Source organism: Aquila chrysaetos, chromosome 21, assembly GCF_900496995.4.
Source record: "Aquila chrysaetos chrysaetos chromosome 21, bAquChr1.4, whole genome shotgun sequence".
Classification (NCBI taxonomy): Eukaryota; Metazoa; Chordata; class Aves; order Accipitriformes; family Accipitridae; genus Aquila; species Aquila chrysaetos.
The window spans coordinates 5,273,456-5,287,926 of NC_044024.1; the positions used below are offsets into that span (position 1 = coordinate 5,273,456).

The 14,471-nt window shown below is 42.9% G+C and overlaps 1 protein-coding gene and 1 long non-coding RNA gene across 3 annotated transcripts in view; one reads left to right on the top strand and one right to left on the bottom strand.

Annotated features, from left to right (window-relative positions):
* Positions 1 to 1,756: 1,756 nt before the first annotated feature.
* LOC115333691 lies at positions 1,757 to 7,607 on the bottom strand. Its single transcript, XR_003920897.1, has 3 exons — positions 7,194 to 7,607; positions 2,325 to 2,448; positions 1,757 to 1,918 (listed from the first exon to the last, which is right to left on the bottom strand). It is a non-coding gene; the product is annotated as an uncharacterized LOC115333691 (long non-coding RNA).
* A 1,067-nt stretch (positions 7,608 to 8,674) lies between these two features.
* PCDH11X (protocadherin 11 X-linked) overlaps positions 8,675 to 14,471 on the top strand; it is a 512,148-nt gene continuing 506,351 nt past the window's right edge. For both annotated transcript variants that reach the window (XM_029997018.1, XM_029997019.1), the window contains exon 1: positions 8,675 to 9,139. The gene's annotated coding sequence lies outside the window, so the exon portion shown is untranslated. The remainder of the gene's footprint in view (positions 9,140 to 14,471) is intronic.

The following is a 14,471-nucleotide window of genomic DNA, read 5'->3' on the forward strand; positions in this document are numbered from 1 at the left end:
GTTACATAACCCTGTGAACAACTTAATAAAAAATATTTTGTTACATAAATTGAAGGAAAGGAATCCATATCCCAGTGGCATGCATTTCTGCATAACTCTTTCTTCCAAAACAATCCCAAGCATTTTTTAAATGAACAACTTCACTCACTACCGAAATACAGCAATCTTTGGAATGGGAATTACTAAGCACTTGGTAGCATTACACAGCTAGAAGCATTCATACCTATTTTGCGTTATTATTTTGACCCTGCAGCAGATGTTTATTAGGAAAGTCCTATCTCATAATTACTTACATTGAATGAATAAAGCTTTTGATTGGGTCCAGGTTAGTGTTCTGTCTTGGAAACTCTGTTTTGCAAAGCAATTCCTCCATTCTCTAGCCCACGAGGGAGTAAATGCTTCAAAGTTAGGTTCAAAGAAATTTGAGACTATGGACACAAGTTCCTCTGTTTCTTTCCCAGGTCCTATTATAAAAACTGACATTGAAGAGCATTTTTGATACTCAGATTACAGAGCATGAAAAGCCAGGGAACATCAATCCCTGCAAATCATGCATCAGAAAGCAAAGTAACCTGGTTTGCACACCTCTCTTCTACTTGGAGAAATCAGCACTTCAGGAATCTTTTTTTCAGTGAGGCTTCATCAAATCACTATCCCATTAACAGACTTTTCCTAACTAGTCAATGATTCTAAATGCATCTGCTTATTGGAATTTTTTTAAGTCCTCTGGATATTAATTTGAAAGTAGGCCAATTCTGTTATGCAGATCTTACATTGCTGGTGTTACTGGAGTTCTTTTGTGATAATGACTGCCAAATAATAACTTTGTTTAGGTATGCCTAAACATACCTTACTGCCTTACTGAATCTACTGGGAACTTAGTCACCTAATATAGAATATATCTTTGGAAAAACAATACAGCTGCTATGGTTTCTGATTCCAAAAAGTGCTGTGTGCTTTGTTTCCCACTTTTACCCTTACAATAAAATAAAACCACTGAGTCCAACCTGTGCAAATATTATAGCAGTTCCTATTGCACCACCTAAAAAAAAAGTTGGCCTAGTTTGGCTCTTTGGAAGTTTTCAGCATCATCACAGTCTATTGGGTAGAAGGAAATACTCCTGCAAAAACTCAACTATAAACATGCGGTAGTGTAGTGTGCAGCTATACTACAGTGTTGTAGACATGTTCTATGACTCCTTTCCCTGATGAGTTTACTCTCATAATATTGGTACTCCATACATGCTGATTTCAGTCAGCAAAATAAAAAAAACCAAACCAACAATGACACAGGCCAATGGATTCTGAGTTTAATGCAGATTCCAGTTTGATTTAGACACTTCAAGGAAACTTTAGAAATCTAATTGTTTGAAAGGAACTCTCTTCAGTATTACATGGCCACTAATACCATTAGTATTAAAGTGATGCCAAAAGGATGCCTAAAAAAAATCCCATTACTGAAGAGCAATGTTTTTCCCTTTTGTCAAAATACAATACACTTAATAGCTTAAGAAATCCAGGTCTGATGAAGATTTAAAAGCACTTTATTTTAACAGGTCTTTGTGCTCTCAGCAAGACAATACAAATAAATCTAGGCATATAAAATACACATAAAATCAATTACATTTTTGAACGTGAAAAATTTAAGCTATATCAATATATCAAACAATATATGCCTATCTTTTTATTCAAACATAATTTGAGCAATATTTAAGATATTTCTATTATTGAAGTATTACTTTTCATATTTAATAAGGATCTGACAGGCACAGAAATTAAATGACTTGCCAAAAGCCAGATTGAAGAGAGTACCCTGGTGGGAAAGAAAGATGGGGCTTCCAAGATCCAGATTAGTATCTGATTTACTGCAGTCCTGTTGTTCTCCAGCTACAGGTGTTGCAAAAAGGCATTCTAAGCTCTAGGGGGACCAAAGGAAGGAACTGCACTAAGCAGACAAGAATGGCTAGTTTTCTGTTTGAAATCCTCTTGAAAACTATCCATTTACAATCTTAGAAAACTCCTGTGATAACAGTGGGGCTTTTCTTCAACATCTTTGTCACCACCTACAGATAATTAACCAATGTTTTGTAATTGATAGGATATATAGCTGAATCAAGGATACTTTCGCAAAAGTCCAGCTAAAATCTTCATTTTATGTGCAAACTTTGTCTCAGTAGCATCCTTAAAGCTGTGTCTCTTGATGCATATAGTTGTTGTGTCATAGAATTGTTTCTCTGTCCATAAGCCAGAGGAATAGTAGTCAGGGTAGGTATCTACCTGCTTTATTATTGCCGTACATAGCCACAGGGGGAAAAATCGCTTACCTTGGGGTGACCGCTTCCATCATCGCTTCCGTCCAGAATAAACAGCTAATTTCTGTACTTGTGGTCATAAATTCAGAATCTCAATCGTGACTCTAGCTGATTATTCTTTAATTGCACAATTCAGCTGAAAGAATAATAAAGAAAAATATTTATTTAAGGCCAACCAATATTTGAAGCCCTATAATGAATATTAAATAGTATTTAATAATGTTTATATGTTAAAATGGGTTAAACAAGCCACTAAAATAAGGAGGGGGAGGGGGGGGGAGAAAAAAGGATGTGACTTTTCATACTACTAAGTAAAATATCCTGTAAAATATCCTGAAGGTTTATGGAAATATTTTTTTTTTCTTTTATAGGAAATCACTTGTAATTGCATTAACTCAGAAGGAAATTTATATTTATAACGGCAGGTAACAGAATAGCCTTTTAGTATCTTTTGTTTTGAATATTTGAATAGATATGCAATCCTGTTAGTGTGCATCATGCTGAAATTTATAGTTTTCAGTACAAGCTAATTTAAAATAATGAAAAAATATTGTTTATTCTAGCATTTTTGCATGTCTAGACTGCTTCTTAAACACAAGCTGTGCTGTAAAGTACAGCAAAAGACACAATATACTTCAGCTTTCTTAGTTTGTCTCTATTTTGCAAGACATAAATCCCCAAACACTCCTAAAGATGCAGAGAACAACACAGTGTAACACTTGTTAAGTTTACAAAATTAATTTAAATGAACAGTTTCTGCAGATTTTTATTACTCAAGTAATTTCGCGTTATCAAGGACAGATGACAAATATTTGTTATACAAAAGGTATTTCATTAATGCCTAGGTTAAAGACTCAGTCTAATTTTTATCTTATTTAAGTCCTCTTAAGATATCACCTGTACTGTCATCGATATCATAGCTCCTGACTCATCTAATCAAGCAGGGAAATGGGTCCACAAACTCCTGCTTGTGCACTGAGTTCCATTTTGAGTCTTTCTAACATCTTGTCTTGGGCACCCGTGCCAAAGCCATGCCCTTTCGGTATGTGTGCGTGAACTCTCAAAATGTGCAGTATAAAAATGAATGTATTTTATAAATAATTCATGACATTTCAAAAACATTGTCACTTGACAGCCGAGATGATAATAAAATTAGTATGTTCTACCTCCCGCTGTTAGGTACTGGACTGCCAAAGCTCCATATTGTAATCGTTCTGGCAATAGCCTTGCAAGACGATAAACACCACTGGTGCCTGGCTCTCCCTCAAAAACGTATGTATTCAGAAGTTGTGACCCTTTGTTGTGGTTTAACCCCAGCCGGCAGCTAAGCCCCACACAGCCGCTCGCTCACTCTCCCCTGGTGGGATGGGGGAGAGAATGGGAAGGGTAAAAGTGAGAAAACTCGTGGACTGAGATAAGGACAGTTTAATAGGTAAAGTAAAAGCCGCGCACGCAAGCAGAGCAAACCAAGGAATTCATTCACCACTTCCCATGGGCAGGCAGGTGTTCAGCCATCCCCAGGAAAGCAGGGCTCCAGCACGTGTAATGGTTACTTGGGAAAACAAACACCGTAACTCCAAATGTCTCCCCCACCTCCTTCTTCTTCCCCCAGCTTTATATACTGAGCGTGATGTGGTATGGTCTGGGATGTCCCTTGGGTCAGTCGGGGTCAGCTGTCCCGGCTGTGTCCCCTCCCAACTCCTTGTGCCCCCCCAGCCTCCTCGCTGGTGGGGTGGGGTGAGAACCAGAACAGCCCTTGGCTCTGGGTAAGCACTGCTCAGCAGGAACGAAAACATCTCCGTGTTATCAACACCATTTTCAGCACAAATCCAAAGCGTAGACCCATACTAGCTACTAGGAAGAAAATTAACTCTGTCCCAGACAAAACCAGCACACCTTTCTAAAAATAATTCAGTCTTAACTTCCTACATACTATCAATAGATGTATAACGTCTCCAATCTTGGAATGGAAGTAATAGGTCCCATACAGTCATGTGACAATTGTTCATCTAGATTGTGGTTGTAGGGATTTTTTTTTTTATATGTCTCTATATACTGTGTATATATATATATATATGTGTATACTGTATTTGACCTAAAGTGATTTGACCTGAAGTTATGCCAGTTTGTTGGGGGGAAAAAAAATTCTACAAATAATTTAGAAAAAAACGATCAGCCATTGTAAACTACAGACCACTGCAAAAAGCGGGACGCTGAGAGACCCACCGTTTGTATTCATTATGAAGTCCAGATACAGTATCAACTGGCATTTATGAAGCACGGTGCAATGTAGATAAACGTTGCTCCTAGAAAAGATAAAACTTGGGAATTTCCATTATTGAGAAGCAGGAGTAAGACCAGTGCTAGTGCTCAAAAATCCCAAGTGGGATTTATTTTACATTTCCAGTAAATGGGGATGAGGAAAAAGGAAGGGAAAGAAACTATTGTTCACGTAAGTATATGCAGAATGAAAGGCTTACTTGGGACTGAGGCAAACTCCTAGGAAAAGATGTGGTACAGGGTAGTTGCTATTTGTTTTCTGAGGTTTTCTGTTGCTCTGAGAGGAGCACAACTATGTGAGACCTTCAGCAGAGAAAGACCTCCAACTGGATCTGTCAGTCCGGTGAAAGTAGCTCCTTTTAGTTCCCTGCACCAGCCCTCACATATACCCCATTCCCAGTAGAGAAGGGAAGGCTTGTCTCTCTTATTTTCTTGCATAGGGACATGAAAATTAATTACAATCTTTCTTCAAGACTGTCATCTACAGTGGCCTCTCCGTGACTTATCTGGGTGACCAAAGTAAGGCTACTCCAGCAATATATTTTATGTGACCTTTGCAAAAATGCTGAGAATTTGTCCTACAGGCAGTGCATTTTTATTAACAGGTTATTCCACGACGACTGTAAAGCCAGTAGTTGTATAATATCTATGAGACTTTTCTCCTTACATTTTGAGAAGTTGATAAAAAAAATCAGCGTCTGTGGGAAGGGGAACATGATAATTGCAATCAGGGAAAGGCAGGGACAGCCCCCGTTCCGCAAGGCAGCAGCCTGCCTGCAAGGCAACCGGCACCAAAGTCACAGGGACCTGCCAGTACACAAATCGCTCTAAATCAGCCTCAGCACGTACAGCATCCCGAGGAATCGGCTGAAGGTGCTATATGGAAACCATATTTCCGAGGGTTTTTCTGTTAAGTGCAAGTTTTAGAAAGGAAGCAAGCTTGACCTTCACACTATGCAAAACTTTGGCTCTGGTCCTAGCTCTTTTCACATGTGAATAGTTCCTGTGGGGCCTCTTCATGTGCTTAGAGTAACAAACAATTTCAGGATTCAGACCTTGATCTGAATCAAGGGTAGCAGCAATACCTTCTGACATGCAGAAATGTTTTTGTTCATAGCAAAGTAATGCATTTGCTGCACGGACAGAGCTAATCTTACTCTGTCTTTGACTCTCCATTTTCACGAGGTAACTGCTTTGGTTTGTAATGGGGTTTTGCCCTTTTCAGGGGTACCAGTTTGCCTCCAATATTGGTTAAATAACCCATCTACTCCTTCCACCTTTTTCTTTTTTACATGGAATAACAATTTTCACTAAATTTGACTTCTGGCTGTGTATTTCAAACATAGTTGAGGCTGAACGGCTTGTTCCATTGTAGCTTATCCTTAGACACCAGTTTGAAAAGCAGGATGGGTCATCCCCCTGGACATGCTGTTTGCTTTCCTTTCTGGAATGGCTGATGCTATCGCAGTTGATCGCTCTTGCACAGGACAAACCGTCACGTAGGTCATTTCGTCCCCAGTAATAATCAAACTTCTTTCCGTTTTTTTTTTTTTTTTTTCAAGTAATAATCTTTATTTTCATTTAATCTGAAGCAAGGAGGACGAGAACAGGACAGTGGCCAAACAATGTGCAGAAATTCCTTCGTCAGTTGCCTCTTCTTAGGTGTAAAATACAGTTGTCTGTTAGGATATGCCTTTTATGGACTTGGCTATTTTAGAAATCCATTGTCACGACAGCTCAATGAAATAGGTATTAAAAGGATTGACAACCTGTCCTAATCTGAATGCCATCAACGTGATGTAAACCAAACACCCATAGCTGCATGCCGGTTTTATTTTTTTGTCATTTGTTGTTTATATATGCTTTATTTCACATTTTATTACAAAATTTTCAGAAATGTTGGTAAGTATAACTGACTGGTAGGCATTACTCTCAGCATCGTGCTGCACTGCAGCTGGGACATGAACTCTAATTTGTGGGTAATGTTCTGTCTGTACGTAACGAGGTACCTCTGCTGTCTGTATGTATGTGGGACAAAACCAATGGAGTCACAACTTACTTCACTAAATTAATGGAATTTAGCACCCAGTACAGTGAAATACAACGGGCATTTGGTCAAAGTCAGGAGACTGAAATATGATATGGAAATATAACCTAGAAGAAAAGGAATTACATCTGTGCTGTAGTATTTTAGTAAGGTTAATGGCCATGCAATTGTTCATTCCGAGTCCATATTCAAAGAATCTCATTGAATAGATGAGTTAACAGGTAAGATGGATACAATTCACTGAATGACTGGGGATTTTTAGAAGCCGTTTTTAGAAGTCTCTCATCCTCTCTTATGTACCTTTATTTCAGAGAAATTCTGGCGTTTAAACTATATTTAGTGTCAAAAGTGGAGACATCACCTACATCTTGCTACAGTGAAGAAGGTAAAGCAAGGCGTTCACATACGTTTTTCATACTATTTTTAAAGAAGGGCACATGCAAAAATGTGTGCTGTTAGGGTAAGTGCAATTTCTTCTCTTGTTCATCAGACAAGAGTTTAAAACTGTCTCCTCACCCCTCAGCAAAGTACAGAAAAAATGCTGAATTATTTACTAACAATTATTGTGTTCGCTGAGCAGTGCCTACTGCAGGCATCTGGCAAAATACTGCAAACAATTCAAGATACTCAAATTATTAAAACCAACACCGCAAATTAACTATTAATTAAACTGTATTTTCAAGCAAGCATCCATAAACAGCTGAACTCGCCGCCACGACCTCGCTTTGCAACCCCCGATCCCGCACGTTACACGAACCGACTTGGCGAAGCCCGGGCTCTCGCCCCCTCCGCGGGCCGCCGGTCTCCCCGCACCTACGGCGCCCCGGGGAGCCGCCTGCCGGGCGGGCCCCGGCCCGGCTCCCACCGCCGCGTTCCCCGCGGGCCGGACCCAGCCGACCCGCCTGCCCTTCCTCGGGGAGCGGGGCCCGGCCCGACGGCCGCCCGGAGGCCGCCCGGAGCCCATCCCAGCCCGGCGCCGCTCTCCCTCCCGCCCGCCTCCCCCTCGGCGGCTGGTCCCCGCCCGAGGCTGCCGCACGACCCGCCGCCCCCGGCTCGGCTCTCCCCTCCCGGCCTCCCCCCGACGCCGGCCCCGAGGAGCGCCCGCCGAAGCCTGCGGGACGCCCGCCCGCCGCGGGGGAAGGCGCCGCTGCGCCGCCGGCCCTCGCCCCGCAGCCGCGGGCGCCGAGCCCGGGGAGCGCGTCCCCCCCGCCGCGCCGTCCCTGCCCGGCGCCCCGCAGCCTCGGCGCGGCGGCTGCTCCGCAGCGGCAGCGGGGCTCCGCCGGCGGGCCCCGCCGTCCCCGGCTCGGGCTCCGCGGGCAGGGTCGCTCTCCCAGCCGCGGCCGGGCGCAGGGGGCTCCCTTCTCCCCCGCCGCGCCCGCGGCGCCGGTGCCGGTGCCGGCGCCGGCGGGGAAGCCCGGGCGGAGGGAGGCAGGGGCCGAGCCGCCGGCGCAGGGCTGCTGCCCGGCCGCCCCGAGCCGGGAGCGCCGCGCCCGGGCCCGAGGGCCGGTCCGCCCCCGGCCCCGGCGCCGGGCGGCCCCGCCGGCCCCCTCCGGGCCCGTGCCGCGGGGGGCGGGGGGAGGCGGGAGGGGTGCGCCGGCGGGGACTGGGGCCGCCCCCCGGCGAGGCGGCGGAGCGGCCACGCCGCCGCTTTCGGGGGATTCTCCGAGAGGAGAAGGCAGGGCGGCCGCGGGAGGGGGAACCCCCCTCGGCTCGGCTATTCGCATCCCCGGTGTCGCTCCTCCTCCTGGCGCTGATGTCAGCCGCGGGGAGGGCCGGCTGGCAGCGGCAGAGCGGGGCGCGGGCGGCCGCGGCAGAGCCGAGCCGGAGCCGGAGCCGGAGCCGGAGCCGCCGCCGCCGCCGCCGGGACAGCGCGGGCTCCGGGGCGCCGCCGGCAGCGCAGCCCGCGCCCCCAGGGGCGCCGCAGCGGCCGCGCCGGGCCAGCAGCCAGCCCCGCCGGCCGGCGGGCGAGCGCCCAGCGGCGGCGGCGGCTTCCCCCGCGGGGGCGGACCCGGCGCTCGGCTCCGCTCCCCTCGGCCGCCCGGCGAGGGGAGGTCTGCCGGGCTGCGCCGCGGAGCGGCCCCGAGTTGAGAGTCTCTGCGCGCAACTTCGGTTCCGCGGCAGGACCTCTGCGGAGGGGCGCGGGGCTTCCAGGGCGCGACTGCGTCTCCATCCTTTTGCAGCTGCAAAAGCAAATAATTAACTAAACCCAACAGAAATAAAACAAACTCAGGCTTACCTAAAAGTTAGGATACCTTTTTTTTTTTTTTTTAAACACCCCCCCCCCCTTCTTTTACAATTTTATTCCCTATGTGGGAGTCGCTTATGAATCGAGCTCGGCACACTGCATGGGAAGAAGCGGCTTGTGTTTTGGATCGAGGATTTGCTGTTGCAAAGCGGTCTAACTTCCATGCAGTGGGGCAGCCTTCGCTACTCTAAACGCCTTGATGCTGTGCTGAGGAGCCCATGTAGATTGACATCTTGTGCAGAGAAGGCATTGAAGGTAAGAAGGGGGCTTGGGGAAAGGAGGGATTTTGATATCTTTTTGTATGATACCTTTTGTCCAGCATCCCCCTTTCAGCAGAGCATCAGCAGTTCATCCAGAGCAGTATGGATAGGCTGGAACTGATCGAGTATAATGAAAAGTCTGCTCCTGTGAAAAGTACATGGAGCTCACAAGTGACTGCAAAAGATGTATTTCTTTTTAGTCGGATAACATAGCACGTTTATGATCTGTGCTCAGAGCGCGGACAGTGCGCTAACTCACATAGCTCAGGAATGAGGAGATCTACCGTCTCGGTCTCTGATGGGCAGTTTGCATTGGCTGCTGCATTTTGTTGAATGTGTACCCCCCACTACCTCCCTAGAGCATCCCATCATCCTGTTTGATTTGTTGTTTTTTGCAGATATAGTGCCTAGTATTAATGAGAGAGGGAGAGGGATGGGGGGAAAAAAAAAACATATGGAACATTTTATTGATGTGATCATAATCCTGTAATGGAGATTGCATTAAATGAGGATTGCATCAAAATGCCTAGCTGCTGTGGAGAGAAGAGAAAGCAAAAACTGTGCTGGATTGTAAATGAAGTTCTTTGAAGGATTTTCTTGAACCATGGAGGGATGTCTGTAAGCTTAAAGTTGCTGTATATGTGGAGTACTGGAATGGGATAAAAACCAGATCAAGCTGAAATATGTTTTAATTTACTCAAGCTCTGGATACGGTTAGAAGTGGTTAGAAGCATTGCAGTGATGTCCAATGAATTCTTGGTTTCGGCTATGGAGACCGCAGAAAAGCAAGGAGAGAGGAGAACACAGAAAGGCAAGGAGAGAATTTTACCATTTGGGGAAGAGAAGGATGGTTCATTTGTGACTTTTGCCATAATGGCACAAAGCTTACAGCCTGCTGGTTACAAGCAGAAACCTTGTAGGCGATCTGGAAAGCAGAGGATTTATCTCCCTTTCCTTTTGCAACCTCGGTGTAGTTGCCTGTAAGAAGTAGCTGCGAGGTGTGTGTCAAGAGGCAAACAAGGACTTATTTGCCCCTCTCGGACACTGAAAGAAACTGTAAGCTTGAGAGAGATGGAGTCGACTCATCTGATCCTGTCTTTCTGAGCTTGAGTTGATAATACATTTTGAGTAATTGTTGCTGCTTATCTCAATTGGCAAAGGAGGGGAGAAGATGTTGAAGTTTATTGAACCAAAGCAGAGCTGAGGACAGTAGATATTATCAACTCACCCTTGCATTCTTTCTGTGCTAAATTTTATTCTGGCATAGAGACCTGAGCCACAAAGAGCACCTTTTCAAGCCTTACTGAAAGGAAACCTAAAGAGAACAAAAAGATTAAGCCAAAGATAATTTTCAACTTTTTGCTTGTCAGCAGTGGAAGTAGCATTGATCTGTCAGACTACACAGGTCAAAAGAGGTAAGATAGGAAAAAAGTTATTTATTTGTTTACTAACATTTCCACACACACAAAGTTAGCATACAAATAAACCTCACAGTGGGAAAGCACCATTTCTCAGAACCACCTAAGTTACAACTGATGTAAGCAGCAGATAAATTCCTGTAAGAATACTCAACAGTGTTTATCTGTAACTGCAAAAGAGCTGGCTAAATACAAAATTATATAGAATAAACCAAAACCAAATATCTGATGTTCTCAGAAGTAATTTGTTTTCCCATTTGGGTTGTGTACAAAATCTGAGGTAATAGCTCCACAGTTCAGTCTCTGTCTTGCTGTAAGATTTGGCATAAAGTTGAGATGGAAACACTTATCTTAAATAAAATGAGGAAAAGCAGCGTAAGTGTATCGAGTTCCTCTTAAGCATTTTATTTTGGCAAAAGATGACTTTTAGTGAATTGTAAGAGATGGGTTTAGAATATTCATGGGTAAACTCCAGGGAGCTTAGTGTTAGCTCAGTAGGCAGAAGGTTCTTCCTCTAAAGAGATATCTGGAAAAGATGTGTTTAAATTTCAAGCCATATTCAGTTGAGACACTTGGTTCCCACATTTTAAAATCATTTGTTATGCTTCTTGAGGGAATGATGCTTAATCTGGAAAATAAAGCAAGTATTCCTAGCTCACTTTTTTTATAGAAAGAACAAGCAGTGTGCTTTAATTGTACTTCCGTATGTAAAAATGTTCCAGATTTGACTCTATTTTTTATCAAATAACAGCTGAGGGAAAATTTGTCTTTCGAAACCATGGTTATCCATGCAGATCTTGGTCTGTATTTTTGCTACAGAAGAACTGTGCTTCATGGCTGCATTGTTCATCCTTGCAGCATTTCTTTAAATGTGAGCCTTGCTATAGTTAAAGGATAATTTATATTCAGTGTAGTACTGTCTGCTCGGTGGAATTGGCTTTATACATCACAGCCTCTGCAAAAAAGGAGATCAAAGATCTGAACCTGTGGTCCTGTATTGCATTTGTATTCTACATGGACTTGAGTAATCTTATACTGGAGCCATTCACACTCCCATAGTTAAGAATATGCCAGTCTTTCCATTAAAACACCCATTTGCTTAGTAATTTAACAGCTAGTTTTAAAGATGGGCTCTAAGCTTAACTTAAACACATTCATATAGTAAAAAAAAAAAAAAGATACTCTAAGCAATGAAGTATATTAACAATTGGCATTTGGTAATAGAGCACTGTAAAGTTGAATGTATAGAAAGCTTAGTAGAAAATAACACCTGCCTGAAAAATTTAGAGATGAAAAGGGGCAAAAACATCCTTTCAGATTTGGAAAGCCCCTTGTGGATCCAGGTGAGTGTTTATACCTGGATTTTAAAGGGCCCTGTGATCCTTAAGCAGGCAGTAGGGCTTTTCTTAAAGGAGCACAGCACTGGCTCAAAACAGGAATTAGTCTGATAGCAGTTTAGTGGTTCAGTTTTAGATTGCATGAGAACTAATGCCTTTGGCATTACTCCAGTTAGTTCTTTTGGGGATTAAGTTACAAGAACAACAAAACTCCAAACCTTGTATCTTAACGAGCGAAGTTATCCTTTCAAAAAAGCTAAAAAGAGCCATACATTTTTGAATACAGTTGATTGTCTGACACAGGTGTGCAAAGCACTTGGGGGCTGCTGCTGCTAAAGCACACTTGCGAGGTAGTGCACCTGAGAACAGCCCTTGTGGTCATCACGCCGTCCATCCCGGGGACAGCCAGGGGACTAATGGTCAGTTTACACTTAAACAGAAGCCTTTCTTCTAAAGCATCCCCAAATCTTTTACAATTGCCTTTCTCAGTTAGATAGCCATCTTCTAACAGTGAAGCAGTTGCTTCATCTCTGCAGACAAAGTATGTGAATGCTTATAACTTTGTTCATATTTCAGATTAGAAGTTAAAAGACTGGAATTAAAAATACCTGTGGATTCAATGTTACAGTTGCACATGCTACATAGTACCGAAGTTCAAGTAGTAGGGTCAAGATACAGCTTGCTGTATTCCAAGTATTTTGGATTGGATGAAATAAATGAGTATTGTTTGAATGAAAGTTTTGTCATTTAAATAAAAATTCCTAAGGGAGGTTAATAGTCCTCTGTCCCAATTACCTCTTTCTGCAGTGAGATCAGAGGGAATTTGTAACAGTTGTCTCTTCAGTGCGGTGAAGTAGCGGTGACCATATTTTTATTGGGTATTCCGAAAATTCATGCTCCCTGCAAATATACAGGCAAGTAATATGAAGCAGGACGTTTAAGGTGGAAATGGGAACTTGGTTATCCCATAAGATCTGCGGGGAGACCCCCATTCTCATTATCCAATGGTAACGTAAGGAAAATAGGTTTAAAACAGTCTTTTTCAATTACGGTCTCTGAATTAGTAGAGTGACTTGCCAGGAAGCACAAAAGCTTCTATAACTTTTGCACATTTAAAAGCTCCACTGAAAGAGGAGTTTAAACTGTCCTTAAATATGTCTTTAAGGTGTTATATTGTGAGTAAGAGTGGGATTAGTGGAAAATAGATTTTGAGTGATATCAATAGTATTTACCACCTCTGGCACAAGTGAATGAAAGATATATATATATTTTAATTTTCAAAAAACTTTTTAGAAAAAAAATCCTGTTTCCAAATAAGGAAAATTAATAATGTTCTCACAATCAGGCAGTAAGATTTTGTATTTGAATGAAAAAAGCCCCACCAAACCCACCTCACTTGCATGGGAGGTTTCATGAAGGTCCAGGGAAAGTTAATGTAAAAATTAGAATACAGATAAAAAAGACTGTGGAATTTAGTCTCTAGATACAATCAAATCATGGAAGGTTTGACAGTAAATAAGAAACTGTAAAAGGTTTTCTGTAACTGTCGTAATTAAGCATTCTTTTTATTTGAACTCTTTTGTCATTGTCTTTAATAAAAATCCTCTTGAAAATTACTTTATTTCAGATACACTTAGAAAATAAATGTTTTCCCATGGATTATGTAAGATTTAGCCTTCTTGATCCAACATGGCCTAAGCCAAAGCTTCCTGCAGCCTGTGAAAAAATTCCTAGCGGAACAGGGCCTTCAATAATTGCTTCTTGCACTACATGACGTACATACTTTTAACTTCTGCCACTTGTTTAGGAGTTCAGCATGTTAATGTGGTATAGATGGCATTGCTGTAGAGGAGTTTTGCTTGCAAGGATGGCAGAATTTAGTCAACTGCTTCACTAACTTTTCAGGGAAGGTCTTTTAAAGTGACTGTTGTTTTCCTTCATTTAAGTTGCGACAGACTCCGCAAGGATTATATAATTTCAAGGGAAGCTACATCACCAGATCAGCGGAGAGCCAAATATGTTCTCAGAGAGACAGATGAACGTTGAAATTGTTGGAGACTTCCAAATTCAATAGTGAAATTATAAACAGAGGTGGCCCACTGTATTTAAAACCCATCACTGTGGGGTTTAACGTGGCAGTTTGCTGTGCTAAGAAACTTTGCCTGCTTCATGTTCCTGCCAGGGGAACATCTTGCATTGTGCACTACTTTGATTTGATATGGTTGTTTTGGGGATGATTTTCTTCCTCCAAGCTGGTCTAGAACTAAGATGTCACTGGTGATGTAGTCTGTATTATCAGAGTTTATCTGTTACATCCTTAAGGACATAGTTTTATTATTTTTGTAAGAATTTAATTAGTAATTATGTGCGCTTTATGCTGTCTAGTGAAGTAGCAGGAAATATGTGCTAAAGGGAAAAAAAATCAAGTAAAAGTTTGGAATGCTTTCGGCACAGCATATTTCATTTAGCCAAGTACTTACACCATCATTGTTACTGCTCTGTGCTATCTTGTTAAATAAGTAAAAGTATATGTATGAAAATCTATGATCTACTGGATCTATGTCACATACAT